Below are 20,913 nucleotides of genomic sequence, written 5' to 3'. Positions count from 1 at the left end.
TCGCTGCATCCCTCTGTCTGCGGCGTGAGTGGTCTCTTCCACTTCCTGCGTGCTGATTGGAGCTCCCACTTCGCCTTCATTAAAATTCAAGGAAGGAGAGGTAGAAAAAAAAGAAAAAGAAGAAGAAGAAGAAGGAGGAAAAGAAGAGAGGGGGATGCCTTCACGCTGGAGATTGTTTCAGCCAACATTATTTGCCTAAGATGTAAGGATTAGTATTAGTCATAGGGGGCATGCTACAATGAGCACAACGCCATCATCGTACTGTACATCCGCGGCGCACGCTTTCGGCACGCTGGGTGTGTAAGCTGTCTGTGTGTGTGGAGTGTGTGTGTGTGGGCTGGCGGATTTGGCAAGCGCGTGCAATACAGTCACACACATTTACAGACGACGCTTAAAATTGAGCAAAGAGATACAGTTCTATTGTACAATCCTTTTAGTCCTCCCCGCCACTATGCTTTTTGAGCGTGCTTATAATGCTCCTATTACGGTGGTTTTCCCTAAACCCCCCAACTTCACCTCAGCCAATGAACAATAAATGGATTTAGTTGCACTTAAATGAGGAAGAATGTCTGAGGTAGACAAGCCACGCCAGCAATGACGAGGCTTTTTGTCTAGTGGCATGCCTAGTTCGTCCAGGCCCAGCTCTTCCATGTACATAATAGACAACAGTCCTTATTACTCACCACATAGACACACATTCAGTACGGCATTGACACTGATAATAATAATAATAACAGATAATTGCATGCTAATACAGGTTTAGAATGGTGTCTATTCCGTTTCTAAATGAAACTGTACTGGTATCCGATTCTACGGAATGATAACCAAAGCGCTAAGCCTCAAGCCTCAAGGCCATATGAACGCACAGCAGGCACTTAGCTATGCTATCTATGCAATGCTATCTACACACTGCTTCACACATGCTCTGTTTTCCTTAATGTATGTGGCGATCTATGAATAATGCCATTTGCAGTCTCCACCACCCATCAAACGTCTGGAGCTGTCACTAAATCAATAAGAGAGGTGTTCACAGAGAAAAACACAACCACCAGCACTGCAAAAAATAGTAGCTCTTCGACTGAAAGTTAATATAATTTGAACAGAGCAAAGGGTTTTACATTTCACACTGCATGCATTGGGGAGTTACGTACAGCTCCTGCAGCTTTATTTCTCCAACAGTGTATATATACACTCATCATCAAAAATATAGATACACCCAGAAGGAAGTGTGGGATTGCAGTACTACTCTGAAGGAAGATAAAGGTTACCTGGAACAATAAATGAATCACAATTTTGATTGATATGGGCATTATTTAATGAGCTACACATAAAAGTAAGTAGTGTGTAACACAGATGTAATGCATGTGTAATGGCATATTTATAAAAATTTCAGTACATATATTAGAGCCGCATGATATTGACTTGGGTGGTATATTTCTGGAGAGTTTCACCAGATTTAACCAGAATTTAACTATACAACATTTAATCATATTAATTATCCACTCTAAATATCTAATTAATATAAACGATTTTTCACCAGGATTTAACCAAAATTTAGTGATGCAAATGTCAAAATATTAATTAAATGTATCAACTGTATGTATCCAATATTTCAATTCTATTGGGCAGATATTTCACATAGAAATTACACACATGCATTAATAAGGTCTGTTTTCTGAAGTAACTATATACAAAAGGTTGGGTGTGATTAGTATATCTGTTCACTGTATAAGAAGCTACACTACACTGATTAATTAGTTTTTATTTCCTATTATATGTGAATTATATATACAATGGCTGTACAATGGCATACAGTGTGTGTATATATATATATATATATATATATATATATATATATATATATATATATATATATATATATTCAGTACTATTGTCACTTTTGCAACACCCAGGGCAGTTAAGGTAACAATGATCTGATCTGAGAGATCAGGCTGTTTGATTGACATCAATCCCTAGGGTGCAAAAAGCATCGTCCATCGGGTCTCATATTGATAGAAGATTTGATTGACAGGTACGCGTGGGAGGGTAACTCGCTGTGTTTGTGTGCGTGTGTATGCAGGCTATGCTACTGCGGACACATTTTCCTGTCTTTTGTCCTCTACCGTCTGCGTGGGGAAGGGAAAACAAAGCATTCTGTTGGTCTGATTTGTATTTATGTACTCATGGTCTGTCTCTGATTATGCTCATCAATGCATGTGTACATTGTCTGTGTGTATGTGAGAGTGTGTGTGTGCGAATGCGGCGTGTATGCTAATGTGTGCAGTAGCAGGCTGTTGTGGGTGTTGGTGAACGTATATGTGCCTGTGTGTTTGTATTAATGTAGCCTTCAGTAAATAGCTGTGGAGTGAGGATGGTTGTGCTCCCTGCCCCCAACAAAGCAACTGCATCTGCACGCCTGACTGCCACCCTCACTGCAGACACACACACTGTGTGTGGGAGGGTGTGTATGTGTGTTTGAGTTTTAGTGTACCTCTAGTGTAGTAATATACAGCTTTTTTACCCATGCATGCATTTAATACGAGATAAATTAATGGATTATTGGAGGCTTGAACAAACTGGCATGTATTTGTGAGTTTTTCTTGTTGCACCTCACTATGTACGAATGGTTCCACATGAAAATTACTCATGTACCAATCATGCCTTTTGGAATGTGCATGTCTAGAAAGAATTAAAATCAGTCAATTTTGCAAAATGTGTACAAACAATTTCTGGGGATAAGATTCCTGCACTACACATGCAATGATTAATATAGCATCATCTGCATTAATATAGCATTATCTTATCACATGCAAATTCTAAATGCCTGTATATGGATAGAACAGATATATTGATTTTATTGTAGCAAATACATAGCACATCTGTGTGTCAGTACATTTATAGACAGTGACATTTATATAGTATTATTATTACATATGATTTCCTTCTCCTGAATCCATATATATAAGAGTTCAAGGTTTGATCAAATTAGGACATTACGTGTATTTCATGTTGAATCTCAGTAAGGATGAATAATATATAGTTCCTCATTAAAACGTGATCATTTATCGGGTCTTTTGGGTAGTCAATATATACAATGGGCTTAAATTAATCAATTTTCCAGTGGAATAAGTTGTCAGGGATGAGTTTTACCGTATAGAAGAAATTTCAGCACTAAAACTAAGCATTCATGCAATAACTAATTCATTATTTCTGCCATTATATGTGATTTATATTATGTCAGTGGGGCTTTTATTATGTGTAATTTGTTTAATCCTTCATTTGCATCACATACAAATTCTGAATGCCTGTATATTATAGCACATTTATATAGTACTGGTATGTAGATTTTTTTCCTGTCCATCTATATGAAAGAAATGAGCGGATTGTTCACAATTTGTACAAAATGAAACACATTTGTTGTTTCTTTTTGGATCTTACTAAGAATGAAAGATAGAGTTGTAGAGTTCCACATAGAAATGACACAACTGCATTAATCAGGCCAGTAACTTTAGAAAAAAGGTTTGAATATTATACAATTTATGTAATTAACTACCTTAATGCCTTTCAGAATTAAAATTATTAGCATCATTGGCATTACAGACGAATTCTAAATGCCAGTATATGGATAGAATGTATTGTTTTTTATGTGTCTATAAATTTATAGACAGTGATATTTGTATAGTAGTATTACATATAGTTTTTCAATGAAAAACTATATGTAATACTACTATACAAATATCACTGTCTATAGCACCGTATATGCAATGACTAATTCATGATGATCTGAATTGAATCTGCCAGTATATGTGAATTTTTGGTGTGTGTCAATGGGGCTTTTACTACAGTTTATGCGTTCTATTTTAGTGCCTATTGGAATTAAAGTCATTAGCATCATTAGCATTCCATACAAATTTTCAAATGCTTGTATATGGATGGAACTGATGCAGTACATTTATAGACAGCAACATGTATACTATTATACAGAGAATTTTTTTAAAGAAATTAGAGGTGTGATCTATTTGGGACACATATGTGTATATGTATTGTACAGAGTCAGTGTGGATGAATGAGATACAGAGTTCCACATGGAAATCATTCACAAGCTTTAATCAGGTCAGGCCTTTTGAAATGCAAATGTATACAAAAGGTTTGATTAGTCTTTTTTTTCAGTGTATAAGAATACGTTGTCAGGAGTGAGCTTTATTATACTATAGAAATTTCAGCACTATCTGTGCAGGGAGTAATTCATAATTATCTTGTATTATATGTGTGTGTCAATGGGGCTTTAACACCATTTATAAAATAATGTATGTTACAGTTTATGTGCACTACTTTAATTAGAATTTTAGAATAAAACGCATCTTAAGCATCATTAGCATCACATACAGCTTATGAATACCAGTATATGAATAGAATGATGTATTGATTTTATTATATGACACATATAGTGCATCTGGGTGTCTGAATATTTCTACACTGTGACATTTATAGACAGTCTGTGAGTGTGTGTATATGTGTGTGTCCTCCGTCACAGAGGTGTGTAAGGAAGAAGCGAAAGCTTCGTTCCTCTGCCAAAGCTGCAGGCTGGCAGCGGCCCCACCCTACAGGACTGCCTGCCTGTGTGCTCGTGCCTCCACTGCCTCAGCACAGCGGGGATGTGATTAGCTGCCACTACTGGAGTTTGACTGAGAGACGGAGGGAGAAAGAAAACGATAGCAGAGTGGAGTGGAGGGTGGAGGAGGGGAAGAGGAAATTGGCCATATATGCTTTCCTTTGGGATGGCCTCATTGATTTTAACGTATCACGAGACAGTAGAGATGGGGAAAGAGATAAGTTGGGGGATGGAGGGGGGGGGGGTTGAGAAGGGAGTGGGGCATAAAGTGGTCATATATGTTTTTCTCCTGTAATGCACCATTGATTGGACACCATCATGTGACAGTATTGGAGACTGATGAAGCGATGGAGATAAAGAACAGAGAGAGAGAGAGAGAGAGAGAGAGAGAGAAAGAGAGAGAGAGAGCAAGAGTAGTTTAGATCATGTATGCTTCTCATGAAGCATGAGGAAGCTCTGTTGACTGTAATTTGTCATGAGACCATGCTCTCACCCTTCAGCTATATCTATATGGTCGGCGTCTGTATACGAACTAATGTGGGTGATAAGGCACAATGCCTTTGATTGGTTTATGTACATTTCATGATGCATGTGTTAAGAAGCAGTGTGTTTAGAGGCTGGGTAAGCTATCCCACAGTCCATAGAGCAGCTCCTGTTCTAATGGACTCCATCTGTCTGCTCCCATCACCCACAGAGAAGGCAGAGATCCTGCTAATATTTATGCTCACACCATGCAAGTGATGGCGACCCCCTGGAGCTCCCTCTGAAAGCCCGGACACCGGCCTGACACTCACTGTGACTGAGATGATACTCTACTGCTTTTACGTTTATATGGCAAAGCAATTACGATTAACATACAATAAAAATCACAGCTGTGAAACTGAGAGATTTGGGGTTTTCTGTGATTTACTGACTTTATTGGGTGACTGTGCAAAATAATCTATTGTGAAACTTCACATTATAGCAGAATTATAAGAGAATATGCATTAACTGCTCCTGGGCTCCCCTACAGTCAGAAAATAGAATTTGTGCTGTAAGCCACCCTTTAAGAATTACATTTTTTTCACATGAATTTTGGGCAAGCTGACCGAAACAGATCTGACACTTTTTTTTACATGACTAAGTTATATGCAGATACAGAACTCTTACTTAAAGTTAAAGAAGCATGTTGAGTTGCAGTCCCTGGAAGTTTCCTTACAGCTGGAATTTTTTACATACAGATAGAGAAAACAGGGATGTTATTTTTTGGTTGACTGAGTGTACCAAAAAAATAAAATCTAGGAACGTAGACATTAACAATATCTTTTAAATTCTGTAGGGCTTACTGTACAGCCAGAAGAGGAATTTGTGCTTTGATAAGTTTACCTTCAAGCAGGATATGCTTATCAAATGCATTTCTCAGCAAGCTGAACGAAACACATCTGTCACTAAGAGTAAAATAAGCAAATGTACTGAGACAGTAATATTGCAGTTTTTTTTTTACATGAATATGACTGAAGTTAAGTAGTTCTCGCAATTGTTCTCTTTAAAATGTATCATATCATGCAGATAGTCTGGAGTAGCAATGATAGAGACAGTATTCTCCCTAATACAGGTCAGTGAAACATCAATATGATTGTTAAGCTTTTGTCACATTTTAATGAAACAAGGCTAAATAATGCTGCTTTAAATTCAATGTTAAGTCTTCAGTCTTTGTTTGACTCCTGTTCTTGCTGAATAGATGTCTGTCCACATCTAAGGGAGATGTTGATTTCAAAGAGAGAAAGACTAGATGTGCTTGCATCTGTGAGAGAGAGAGAGAGAGAGAGAGAGAGAGAGAGAGAGTGTGTGTGTGCGTGTGTGCACATGCACGTGTGTGCAGTTAAAAGCTGGCTGTCAGCATCTCGAGCTGCTGAAATGCATGGCTGCCCACTCGCGTGTTTGAGGATACACCCAGCTGTCCTAGGCCTAGCTCAACCCTGCCGCCCCTGTGTAGGATGAGAGGATGTATGTGTGTGTGTGTGTGTGTGTGTGTGTGTGTGTGCGTGTAGGCTGTTCACAGACGGTTGTCAGGGCTCAGCTATTTAAAGCAAAACTCCACCGCAGTGCTGCTTGAAAAGAGAGAAAAAACGGAAGGGAAGGCGAGAACACCGAAAGGAAAAGCCGCTGGACTGAAGACGGTTTTCTCTTTCTGTAAGCAATATTACACTGATGATCAATGCTTTGTTTCTTAAAACCTATGACACAGCCTAGGTGTGTCACTGGTCCTCTAAAGATGATGAATGAATCATCTTTGACATTATGGATGACTCAACCTAAGACAATGATGCTTATCTTACGCTTATCTGCTGTACTAATGCATGGCTGTTTTTGTGATAATTATAATTGTATTGTTTTATCTCAAATAAACAATAAAATCTTTTTAACTTATAGGAGGTAACTCAGACAGTATTAGCATGAGTGGTGAGAAACAAATGTAACATTTATAATACTTATATGTTGGCATTAAACTAGCTGTATAAAATGAAAGGTTTCTCCTGAGAAATTAGTTTTCACATTTTTAGCTAACTGGTTCTTACATTGACTGTTCACAGCTTTTTTTTAAAATAAAACAGTAGACAGTAGCACAACCCACATCTGATAAATACATCAGCAAATATCAATATGAAATTTCTGAACACTGGTCGATGCAATGATGTAAAATCGCAATGATCAATTCAACATATAATTCGGATATCATTGTGCATCCCTACACACAATATGACCTCTTCACTTACTAAACAAGATAATAAATTAACCTACATATGTCTACTGAGGTCTGAAAAAGATTATTGGTAATGAAAAATTACTAACTGCATAAGAGTGTGTGGTACCCTATGATGGACAGGTGCCCTGTCATCAATGCTAAATTTATCTGTGGCAACACTATTTTCTTAATTCTTCTTTGAGTGCATGGCACACTACATATTTGGCAAACTACTTCCACCAGTGGATGGGAGTCCTCTTGTGATTTTCAACATATGTACAAATATATTTATGTGTGTCAAAGTAATGACAGTAATATTTGTACGTAATATCTTTTTGCAAATGTTGTGAAATTCTTGGTGTGCACTTTAGTCATACATGTACAATTTTGATTATCTGATTATCTTTTAAACCTAGAGACAAGCAGCTTCAGTCTTTAACTTTATCTGTCTCTTCACCTGTCTCACATTTCCCCACACAGAGCATGAACAGCTTTTACACCACACACTGTGCTCTGCAAGTCAAACGCAGAGCCATTTCAGATGCAGGCAATGTCAGGGCTTTTTTTTTCGAGAGAAGCCAACATACTGCACTTCCTTGCAGACTCTGCATCCATTTACATCTGCTGTGGTTTTACACACCCGTAATGCAGGTGAGCAGCAGCCTGCTCTCTCATTTACACACACAGCATTATTGACTGACATGTCCACAGGGCATGTGAAAAGCTCCACTCAATGTATTTCAGTAGGGCTATTTGCATTAAGTAGATAAGTGTGTGAGTCTATAGCGGCGAGGTGCAGCGGGTTGCCCTGGGCAGTGTTGGTCAGGGGGGCTCCTGCCTCATGGCTCCAGAGAGACTTCAGGTTGGGCGTCCCCCTCTCTGTGCCAGCCGCCCCATTGACCCCTCCTGAACTCAAAGGCATTTCTTTCAGCTGAGGAGGAAATTGCATTCGAGCTCGTCTCCAGGCACACAGCGCCCACTTATCAAGCCTAAAATGAGTCAGCGTTTCTGCCTGGGCTGCCACCACCACCTTCCCAGAATCCCTCACTGCTTCCCAGACGCAGCTCAGCACCGGCCTCCCAGAGGAGCAATCAAGAACAAGCAGCGAGCAGCAGCAGTCACCCAACCAGACATGAGTCAAGCACGGATCAAAAGCCACTACCAGCAAGTGTGTCAGTGTGCACCGTGTTTGTGTGTGAGTGTGAGTAAGTGTGTGTGTGTGTGTGTGTGTGTGTGTGAGTAAGTGTGTGTGTGTATGTGTGTGTGAGAGAGAGAGAGAGTGCATTTTCAGGCTCATTCAGTTCTGGGTGGGATGGTTTTTGCTCTATCTGCAGCTGCAATGATATATTTAAATATGTAAAACTGGCACATTTCAATTATTAGAAATACAAAAGAAAATATATTTAATCTAATTTTTAAAGTATGCATGCATTTTATTGTAAAAATATTAATTTAATGTTTACTCTTAGTGTCTTCATATAGTTTTTATATTACTGGACACAAACTATTCCAGTCATTTTGATGATAAAAGGGTATAAAAATGTTAAATGTTAAAAAGGGTAAAACCCTCAATCAAGAAACAGGAAAAGGCATTACTTTCAATGAAACTACTATTTATTAATCCTGAAGAAGTAATAAGCAACTGAATTTAAAATGTATAACTAAGTTACTTTTGTCTATAAATTCTTTATAAATGTAAAATCAAAGGTTTGTTGGATGTCAATAGTGATATACAGGTATATACAAGATATTGCATTCATCACTACACTATCTATGGCCAGACTACTGGAAATGTGTGTGAAACATTTTATGAATCATCCAATCCCAACTACTGGTTATATTAATCCAAATAACTCTGTGAATATAATTTATTCATGCACTAATTAATGCTGACAAATAATGGAGCATACTCAGCACTTGGATGCTGTTAATTAAGAGTTGGTTCAAGATTCCTAAGGGTCTGTAAATGTATTTGGCAGAGGCTTTAATAGTGTATAATTATTCACTATGCATGAGAAATAAAATATCCACCAAATCTATTTCACCAGGACTTTTCTGTTCAAACTGAGCTATTGTGTTGTTCAGTAGTTTATTTGTTTTGATGGATTATGTTTTCTATTAATAATGAGGCTTTGAAATGACCTTCAGCATGTGATGAGAAAAATATAGAAGCCAATCTTATTTTAAATCCCAGAACTGATTAGGCATCAGAATTCATCTTCATCCAAGCAGATTAAAATGGATAGACGATATTATAGCTGTTCCATATTTTTTGTTATATTAGAACAATGTTCTTATCAGACACTTTCACCACTAGTTCACTAATGGCTGGTTTTTTAACACTTGACTGGCTTAATCACTGTTGAGCATCAAAAGCTAGAAGAATACATGTTTCAAAACTCCATTTTATTGAAGCAAATATTTTGGGCATAAATGGCTGTTTTTTATTTGAAGTTGTAAACCTTGCCAAATCCAAAAAAAAAAGTATTTACAATGCTTAGGGTGCCAAAACCTTTGCGCAGATCTAACTAATGATTGTAATTTATTTTACTCTGGTTTTCATAGTGTATTAGTATTAAATGACAAAACGCAATGTGGTTTATGCCTAATTAGTAATAGAGGCTATGTTAACTCATGTGCTTCTTAATTCAACAAAATATCATTGTTATTTGGCCATGGCTGCCCAAAAACTTGCATAAACTGCAAAATAAAACACCATTATTGATCTGAATTAGTATAAAATTACAGTTCTATTTTAATAGTATCAGTGCTGGGTAAGCTATTTAAGATATGTAATATAATCTTTCATGTATTACTTCAAATTACAAGATACAATCTAATCTAAATTTCTGTTTGCCTTTGGACTATTTCTGACTTAATAGCTTTATTTGGTTCAGAATGTATCCTTTGAATGATCAAACCATCTTAATATGCCACATTAAATTCTCTTACGTCCAAGAACATTTTATTATAGCTGTGAGTCGCAATGGCAAAGCTATCATACAGTTTATGGACATAATTAGCAGGCTATAGTAAAACTGAATAGGCCAATATATTTGTTGATATTGCCAAACTGCCAAAAATGTAAAAATAGAAATAAAAAAGCAATCTGACTGGGACTATTCTCAAAGGCATCCAGGTCTGATTAGACATGCTTCTGTTATCAAATGATGAATCCAGATTACATTTAGTCAGGTACTTGAGTACTTACTACCCGCCCACACTGTTCACTTGAGTTATGAGGCATGTCATTCATCAGGGCCCAGCTCACAAGAGGCAACAGCAATGACAGAAAGAGAGAGAGAGAGACAGATGTAAAAAGAGAGAGAGAGATGTAGAGAAGGAGAGACGACAGCATGCACTACAAAGTATAATAGCATCTCTCTCGCTCATGACAGATCACAGAGCAAGGCACACAGGCGAGTACAAACCAGCCTCCTCCACAACACAAGCTCCACATCCACAAAACTAAAGGAACGGTGACAGTCTGTCTCATGACAGCAGAAACTGCTCAGTCCAGCTTCACCAGGGCCACCGGCTAACATGACAACATGATAATGCTAACAGTGATATAATAAAGAGAGAATCAGTCTCTCAGACTGAACAGTCAGCTTTAACCAAACAGAACTGCACAGCTATAGCTTCATAGCTGCATCATAGCATCTACTGCTGCCTGATAATACAGAGAGAGACAGACAGAAAGAGAGAGAGATAGAGAGAGAGACAGAACAGCTGCAGCACAGTGCAGATTCTGCCGTGTTTTGACAAGGATCATGTGAGTCATTGGGCCGAGTGGAAGAAAACTGGTGAAGAAAACTGCCTTGGACTGTATGGAGGATAACAGCTACTTCAATATTGAAATAGTAACTATGAAAACATCTACAATAAATAAATGAAAATGAACTCAAATAACAAGCATCCAAAGATACACAGACTATGTAAATGAACTACACGGCCTATAAACAGTATTCAGCCTATTGAATGATTTTTTTAATATAAAAATCATAGTAAATAAAACTGTCACTTTGACATTAAAAATAACTTTGTAATGCGAAAGTGAGAGATGTCTACAAGAAAAAGTTAATAAAATAAAATGTACTGTAAAAATACACTGCCTAGCCAAATCGGTCACCATCTGTATTTAACTTATATATGTAAATTTACATATATATGTAAATATGTAAGAGCCTCCCATTGGATCATTACTGCATGGGTATTTTTATTTCATTTCTACATACACAATGTGAGGGGAACTTACAGAGCAATGGAAGAAGATCCTGTAGTCTGATGAGGCCAGATATACCCCATTCCAGAGTAATGGAGCATCAGGAGAGGCAGCTGAAGTGATGCCTAGACATCATGCCTAGTGCCTACTGTACAAGCCTGTAAGGGCAGTGCTGTGATGATCTGGGGTTGCTGCAGTTGATCAGGTCTAGGTTCAGCAACAGTATGTGCTGAAAGAATTAAGTCAGCTGACTACCTGAATATGCTGAATATAGACCAGGTTATTCAATCAATGGATTTTTTTCTTCCCTGATGACACGGGCATATTCCAAGATTACAATGTCAGGATTCACCAGGCTGGAATTGTGAAAGAGTGGTTCAGAGAACATGAGATCATCATTTTCACACATGGATTCTCCACCACAGAGTCCAGACTTTAACCCCATTGAGAATCTTTGGGATGTGCTGGAGAAGACTTTGCACAGTGGTGCAAATCTCCCATCATCAACACAAGATTAATGGAACTCTGGAAAGAAGTAAAAATCTTGTGACATTGCAGAAGATTGTGAAAATGATGCCACAGTGAATGTGTGCCATAATTAAAGCAAACAAGGTATAATGTAATAGTGTAATAACTGCAAAAATCTATGTAATAAATATGTAATAAAAATTTAGTTAACTTAATATTTTTGTAAATGCAGTTTTAGTAATTTTCAGAGACAAACACAATGACGAAATAACAAATCAATAAGAAACAAAATAGAATCAACAAAAACACAAATCAACACCACATAAAGTCTCACACCTGACTGTATAAGTCCTTAAAAACAACAGCTTCGGACCACTGTCTTCGTTAACTCAATATTTAAAATGAGTCTTTCCATAGTTTGATAATTTGGTAAATATTCGTTCATACATTATGTTCATGATCTGGACATACTATATAAGTGTGAGTGTGATTAATACTAATAATAACAGTAATACTCATAAGAAAAATAACAGTAAAAATGAATGAATAGTAAATGATATGTAAAATATGAAAACACAGTGCCTTGTATTTCTCATAATTACATTTCTCTTATTCACTTCTTTCAGGTCTAGACTTGCTACTGACTGTAATGAATGTAAACAGTCTCTCAGTCTTCTTGTCAGCACACAATAGAGTGAACTCTGAAAGCCTTCCATTTGCCCGGTCACCTGATTTGTATCATATTTTAAGCACTGATTTGTGCACACTAAGGCTGAACCGCAGTTATTCATTTGTGTCATTTAAGCCAAATCAAACCCCTGATTTGTGTGTGTGTGGAGGGACGGCACAGTCTTTCCAGATGAATAATTAGTGGCATGTATTGAACAAAGGGAGGGAAACAGTGGCAGCGACAAACGCAAGGTGCTATCAATAGCAGAGCTTTTTATACACTGGCAAGACAAGCCACTCTTCCGGGCTCTGCTTTCCCTCTCTTCTTTGTTAGATTTGATTTCAGTCTATTTTTAGCTGACAGAAGGTTTCTATTTTAGGAAAAAGGCTCCTGTCATTGATTATAATAATAAACCAAATCTCAGTGCAGGTGTTGGAGGTCTAGTTTCTGTGGAGTACAGGAAAAATCTTTAAATTGCAAATTACTGTCACAGTGAATACGTGCTGGATACCGTTTCTCTATAATGTTGGATTTAGCCTATATTGATTCCTCTTTCCACAGTTTATTAAGAAATGATAATACAAGACTGATCCCAGCTCATTTTCTGAAATATAGACGACATGTACCTTTCCCCACTTTACAAAAAAATCGCTTTACAGACAGCAAATTCTGCACAGCCTGCATTTAATGAAACAAACCGATTCCCAGGTTTCTCATTGAGTATGGTGGCGGAACACTAAGTGAGAGGAATAAGACACAGAGAGAAGGAGATCGACAGAAGAGACCGACAGAAAAGGCGCTTGAGAGCAGAAATAAGTGGTGGGGAGGGGGGTTGTAGAGTGCAAAGTAGCACTACACTTCTGTAATTGCTGTAAAACAGACTGGGAGTGTGCCTATAGCGCTGCCAGAGAATGTGCTGGTACACACACACACATCGGCTCAGCGACACTGTCACACTGCTGCAGAAACACACTCCATGGCTTTAAAAGCAGACTGTGAGTAAAGACTTTATGTAACAGCAATATTATTCCTACTAAACAGATCCGGTTAAAATACATAGTGATACACTGTACCTAAAACCCTTAAATTCTTACACACCTACACTTATAAAGACATACCCTTAGGTATGATCCTGAGAGTGTTTAGTTTAGCACATCTCCAGCATCAAATATTTTCTTTTCATTTTCAGATAATTATAAGGCAAATTCTGCAAAGCTGCAAGATTAATTAGGCAGAGTTATCTGGCAGATTATACAGTAAGTGCTAAGGGTTGGTTAAGTCATGCTCTAAAAGAAACACATTTGATTTTTACACTAAACACTTTTTATAATAGAGATTTGTGAGTATGAAGAACCTTTTACCCTTTGTAAGCCCACGTCTTCTTTTTCATAACTACATTACTATCTTAAATAACATTTCCACATTTTTATAGGACCTACAGCCCTGTGGGACTTCACAAGATAAACCATTTGGCTTAGTAAATACGGTTACTAAATCATTCACAATACATTTTGCATTAGAACTCATAATGGAATAATAAATATAGAGTTGGAGCGTTATTTTAAAACAGTCACTGGAAATAATATTAATTCATTTTATTTTTTTCTTAGTTGTTAAAGGAATGAGCAAGGGTCAACACATTTCAAAACTCTCTTCATCATATAAAAACTTTTGAGATTTAATGGCTATGATGATTTGTGCTTTATTTAGTTTGTCAGAAGCTTGATGAGTAGTGAGTGAGTGTTTTCTGGTTATTCAGAATAAGGTTTAGTATTGATTACTTCTTTTCTGGCAAAAAAAATAATACATACACCTACATACACCTACATACATGGACATACACACATACACATTTACTCACATTATGGCCTGTATAGTCTTTCTGTCTTCTGACTGCTGGAATACGGAAAAAAAGTTTTTTTCTTAAATAAGAGTCTTCTATCTTAAAAAGATAGATAAGAGATTAAAATGAAAAAATAACTGGTCATTAATTGAAGTACAAAGACAAATGATCAGAAACTGAAAACCAGGCAAAACAGAGGCACAAGTGGACAAAAGCTGTAGTGTGAATGTAGTGTAAAATATGTGCAAAATCCTTTTAGCTGTGTATACTGAAATTTTATGACATCTTGATGCTGCTTCATCAGATTTATTCTAACACAGTGGATGGAGATGAATTGTGAGTGAAGCAATCTATAAAATGTTTGCCTGATTATTTTACTTAAGACTGCAGAAGCATGTTGTGGTTCCATTTTAATCGTTTTTCATAAAAAAAACCTAAAAAACTAAAATAAATAAAGCAAATCTTGCAGTTTCTTTTTAGAAGATGCAAGATATTTATGTGATAATAATGATATTTGTCATAACTGACTACTAAAATATGCAAGTCTGTAATATATTGTCTGGTACACCAGTGAAAATGACTTCTTGCTCTAGTTTGTCCATGGTCTGTGGACTGAAAGCGTGGTACAGTAGTTTTGACGAAGATTGGCGTACAAAGCAGCAACGCACCCACGCAGTCAGTGAAGGACAGCATAAATATGGGTTATACAATATGCATAGGACTTATGAAGAACAGCAGCTGTACACATACTACACATACATGCGCTGTATAGAGCGTGTGTATTCTTAGTCTCCACCTTGTGAGAACGCTGCAGATTGAGATGTTTGTGAAAGCAGCAGAAAATGAAGGACTGACGGGCCCCATTGTAATGTGACTGTAATCTCATTTGCTCTAATGCTGTTTCTCTCATTGTCTCCTGCTATCAGCACAGAATGGAGTTCAGCTCCGTACGGAGACACATTTATGACTCTATTCTTTACAGCAATCTCTCTATACGCCAGCAGCCAAAAAAAAGTACAGAGCTAAATCATATGAGCACACGTTTGTAATGAAAATAGAAATAAGATCTATAGTCTTCAGTCTGTTTTACAAATGATTTGTCAGCGCAGATCTTAATTAACGGTCAGCCTCCTTTCAGTGATGAGTGTTCTCTGGAAAGGTCCAGAAGGGTAAGGAGAGACTCCTGTATAGCATTTCCTTAAAAAAAATCCCATTTCAATTCCTAATGCTTCTGCTGACCCAGCGAAGAGAAAGCAGGCGTGTGTGTGTCTTTGAGAAAGCAAGGGAGAGAGAGAGTAAGAGAAGGTTGAGGAGTAAAGTAAATTAACAAGCAAGAATGACAGCGGAGAAAAAGAACAAGGGGAAAGTCAGTGAAAGAGAAAATGAGGTAGAATAAGAGAGAGCGTGTGTGAGAGAGACTGGGAAAGGAGAGAGAGAGAGGGGCTGACCAAGAATGGGAGAGAGAGGAGCAGAAAGAAAGAGAGAAAAGGGAGACTAACACATAGAAGAGAGAAACTGGCAAAAAAAAGAGCGGGACAGAAATAGACAGTAAGAAAGTGAGAGAGTGAAAGAAGAGAGAAAGAGAAAGTGAGAGATAGAGAGAGAATGAAAGAGAACGACTAGACTGTAAATCTTGCTAAATTGATTTTACTTATTAGAATCTGGGAAACTGATTGCCTTGAAAAAGTTATATAAATATAAATATTGGCAATTTATATTAGCAAAGTTAATATAACCAAAGTTAATATAACTATTGGTTCCTGGCATCATTTATTTGCAGAATGGGTGTGTCACACCACCACTAACTCAGTAGTCTTGGCAACAAGGGCTAACTTTGTCATTTATTAAATACACAAAAAAGAATAGCCAGTATATTTTTATTTGCCCCTAATATTAGCAACTACTGCTTAGTTTGGCAAGGTTAGCTTGTGCTTTTGTTTCTTAATAGAGGATAAAATGGCCCCTCTTAACCAGCAAGAAGTCTCATTTCACAGTAAAGCAAATGGTAACATGCAACACTTATGGCCTACAACACTGAGGCCAGGTAGTCAACCATCACATAAAACATGGCTAAATACCACGGGGAAAGCAGCCCTGGTGGGCAAGACTGCACACTGATGGTGAGTTAGTGGTGGGCAACCTGCCCTTTATGCAAATTAAAGAGGTACCAACAGGGAAGATGCATGTGTTATTACTGTGATACAATATTTTTTTATAAAATCTAATGCAGCAACTAAAATATACTTCAGGGAGCTTCAGTGTTACAAATGTGAATAATTTACCAAAAGACTCAGAAATTGTTAATGAATTTGAAGTTTATCCTATTTTTTGCACTATAAAAGGAAACGGATTATAAGGTGCACTATAAATAAACATCTATTTTCTGGTCTATTTTTATACATAAGGCACACTGGATTATAAGGTGCATTATTTGACACTATTAAGGAACAGAGGTGTCACAATGTTTTCCATCTGATTCAGCAGGTCTCGCCGCTGGGTGGCAAGACCTGTAAAATCAAACTGTAATTCTTACAAAGAAAATGATTTAAAAGTCAAACAAGTGCTGGATGTTATTCTACACAGATTTATCTCTTGAAAACTGTTTATTTGGGTGAGTAAAGTGATTTCTTTTATTCACAATAAGCTTAGGATTCCAGATTTCCACTAATGGATTTCCACTAAGCGCTACACTGAGGAACAGTGGACGATATTAACAAGCAGTTTATGCCACATAGCTTTTTTTAACACGGTTTTAACACGGTAAACATGCAGGGTCCAGCTGGTCCGATATACTCACCTCTGACTGGAGATGCAGCTAGTGTTTAGCACGGTCAGTGGGTAATGCTAATGTTGCTTTAGCAGTGCTAGCCAGGGTTAGCAGCAGGCTACAAGCTGGTAATACTCACCTCTGAATGGCAAAAGAACTAGTGATTAGTGTGGTGATTAGTGATTAGTGTGATAAAATATAAAATAAAAATACGCTAAATAAGTTTATTGTGTGAAAAGTTCTCCCACACCACTTCTCTGCACATGTGCACTGAAGAACTTGAAGAAAGGGTGGAGTATAGTTTAACCAAGTGTAAAATTAGAACTTTACTAAAATTAAATCAAAAATAAAGTTAAATCCTTAGGATATTATAAAATAAGTAAAGTTCACTAAGGTTATTTGTCGTAAAGTCATGTTGTTATCTTTTACAGTTTACAAGATAGAGAGACTGAAAAGGAAGAGGGGAGAAGAGAAAAGCAGAAAAGCTACAATCAGAGAGAGGCAGATAAATCGAGAGACTGACAGAGAAGGTGAGAGAGAGGCAGAAATATAGAGAGAAACAGAGAGAGCGCGAGTGACAGAGCACGAGAGAGGAGAGAGAGTAAGGGGGGGGTGCTCTTGCCATGCTCATGCAGTTTTCTGACACCTCATCATAACCCTGGCCAAAGCCCGCTGCTGCTATTGTATTCATCAGCCGGTTGGCTCGGCCTGCGCTGCACTCCCCCAGCCTTCAATCACAGTCTCCTCTCATTCCCGGCCCCAGAAAGCCTCCTTAATGTTGCTATTTCAGATTTAAATCCGTCCTTTAGTCTGCCTCCCCCGAGGGGGAAGCTCATTGTAAAACAAACCGTCTGCCTGTCACAGGCCCTGTGTAGGTGTAAACGCGCACACACTGCCTCTTCTGAATACATGAATATTTAAAGACGGAAATTAGCCTGCGTACCTTAGCACGGAATACGGTGAGTCAGGAACAGTCGCTGTCTTCTATCTAAGCCGCTCAGTGAGGTGAGATCAAATGAGCTGCTCTTTATGGAGTGGAGAGCGGGATTGAAAGAGAAGGATTTAAATCTGTGTTTATAGAATTTTTTGGCAATATTATGGCAATATCATTTTGCATTGTTGTGATTTTAATAAAATCTTAATTTAATTTAACTTTAATTTGATTTCCTTAAAAATAAATAAATAAACCCAGACACGATTGTAAAATTGGCAGCGGTGTTAGAGCTTATTACTGCAGCAGAATTTGAATCTGAACAATAAAATAAGTGTATTTCACATTTTACTAAATAATACCTACATTGTAATTAATTATAGCCATTCAAATTCCATCTACAAAAGTGATCTACTCTAAATGTATAAATGTTATGCACTGTTTTCTGTGTCTATGTGTGTGTGCGTTTGTGTGTGCTTTAGTGTGCATGTGTGTGTTAAAGCATACTGGCTTTTAGTGAGTGTGAAGGCCTAACTCTTAAGCCACCTCACACATAAAGCTATTAGTGCAGATTTGCTCACTCATTTAGTATCCCTCTACCTCTCTCTCTTTATCTCTCTCTCTCTCTTTTCCCATCTCTCTCTTCCTCTCTCTCTCTCACACACACACACACACACACACACACACAGTTTTCCAGAAATCAGATTTGCTCTGATGTCATTAGTGTAGAATAGACAGGATGGCATATTCACCCCGAGCGTGCCCTGCAGGGCTGCTTTACAGAGAGCATTTACCACCTCCCTAATCTACTGCGCCGCTCTGCGCCTATAGCAGATTGGGTTTCAGAGAGCATGAAGTTCTGGTATTTATGGAACGCAAAGTGCTGCATTCAATAGAAGATCACATAAATCACACAAATGCTCAAGCGAAATGCGCTCACGGTACACGGTTCCTCTAATACCAAATAACAAACATACTACACAATGCTACAAATGTATATATAGAAATAAAATAAGAAATTTAGAAAAGAAGAAAAGTAAATGCCATAGCTTAAAGGCAAACAAATGCACACCAGTCAGTACAGCTACTGATCAAAACATCCGTCTCATTTTTGGTCGGATCTGTGCAGAGAGGATCACTACAGTCAAAAAAAAAGAACAGCAAACCTCAAAAAGTTGACTAATAAAAACAAACAAAAAAAAAAAAACAGGCAAATATCATAGAATATGACAATGAATAAATAAATATTATCCTGCTAATTACACTGCAGTGAATACAAGTCATTTATCACTTCATTAGGCTGCATTCATACCACACTGGCTGTGAAAAAACAAGAACGCGTTCTGAGCTATTCAGATGTTCAGCTTCTCAGAAATGGAGACAATTCTTTTTTATGAAGATAAAAAAGCTGAAAGTTTAATGCTAAAATGTCTGGGGCCTTTCAATGCTAGCAAACATTATTGTAGGAATCTGTTTCTACAAAAAAAGATATTTCTGTAGATGGCACAATGCCAAATATTTTTACATAATTTTTATTCGCAGGACTGAACAAGTGACTGAGCAACAAGATGCTGCAATATCTAGAATAGTTGTTATTACATTATAAGTTATTTGTCAGGAGACATGATTTTAAGTGTTTGTTCACTGATTGATTGATTTGTTTATCATTTACATGTATGTATAGTAAGGCTATTACGGAAATTATAATATTAAGCATAAATGCGTCCTAGTTGCGTACACATTACTAGTGTTGTAGTAGTTGAGTCCCATAAATCGATAAATTAGATTAGAGTCTAGTATATACCTTGCAATACAACTAGGATATAATCTATATAAATCATATTGACATAACTGGCACTAAATTCTGAGAACAGCTTTTTTTATTCAAAATGTTTACTATAAGGCGTAAAAAAGTGGAATTTGTAAGGCTAGAAACAGACCATGATAATTTAACTGAACTATGAGGGAATAACACACTGCGTACCTCAGTCTATATGAACTGGTCATTGTAAATGTATGAGAGTTTGACTGAGTGTTAAAGATCTCACCCTGACCCTATTACTATCTCCTCCTTTAGCCCAGACAGACCAGCTGGACTCAATAGCTGGCTTTTTACAACCGTGACTCAAAGCAAACGGCAATTATTGGATTGGAATTATGGAAGTATTGATTGCAGAGATGGTGGGCTTTTACTGGAAGTGGCAGAGGAGAACACACAGCCTCAGGAAGACTCCCTCTTTATGAGTTCCCTCCCCACACACACACACACACATACTCAGGCACACAATCTCTTCACCCTCATTTTTACTCTTCCTTTCTCCTTTTCTTTTCCTTTCATGCCTCTGATTTTATTCAGCGCTCTGAAAGGCTATTGTGATTCATTTAAAGCGTTTGGCCTGGAGTCAGGGGGGGCGCCATGAAGAGAGAGAGTTAAAGGTATTGATAGAACAGAACAAATGTAGGGTGTGCTCATCTGGACAGAGCATCATTCACAGCTCTCAGAGTAACATAAACCAACATTTGGCCAATGATGACTCGAAACACTCCACCTATAGTATAATGAGATTCATTAGCATTTACAGTAAAAGGTGTGCACATATGGCTATGTGTTTTATTCTTAACTGAATATACAGATCTGTCCAGATTAGACTGCTGTTCCTATGCGTATATAT

Source organism: Astyanax mexicanus, chromosome 6 (assembly GCF_023375975.1).
Source record: "Astyanax mexicanus isolate ESR-SI-001 chromosome 6, AstMex3_surface, whole genome shotgun sequence".
Classification (NCBI taxonomy): Eukaryota; Metazoa; Chordata; class Actinopteri; order Characiformes; family Acestrorhamphidae; genus Astyanax; species Astyanax mexicanus.
Note: the sequence above shows the minus strand (reverse complement) of the source record.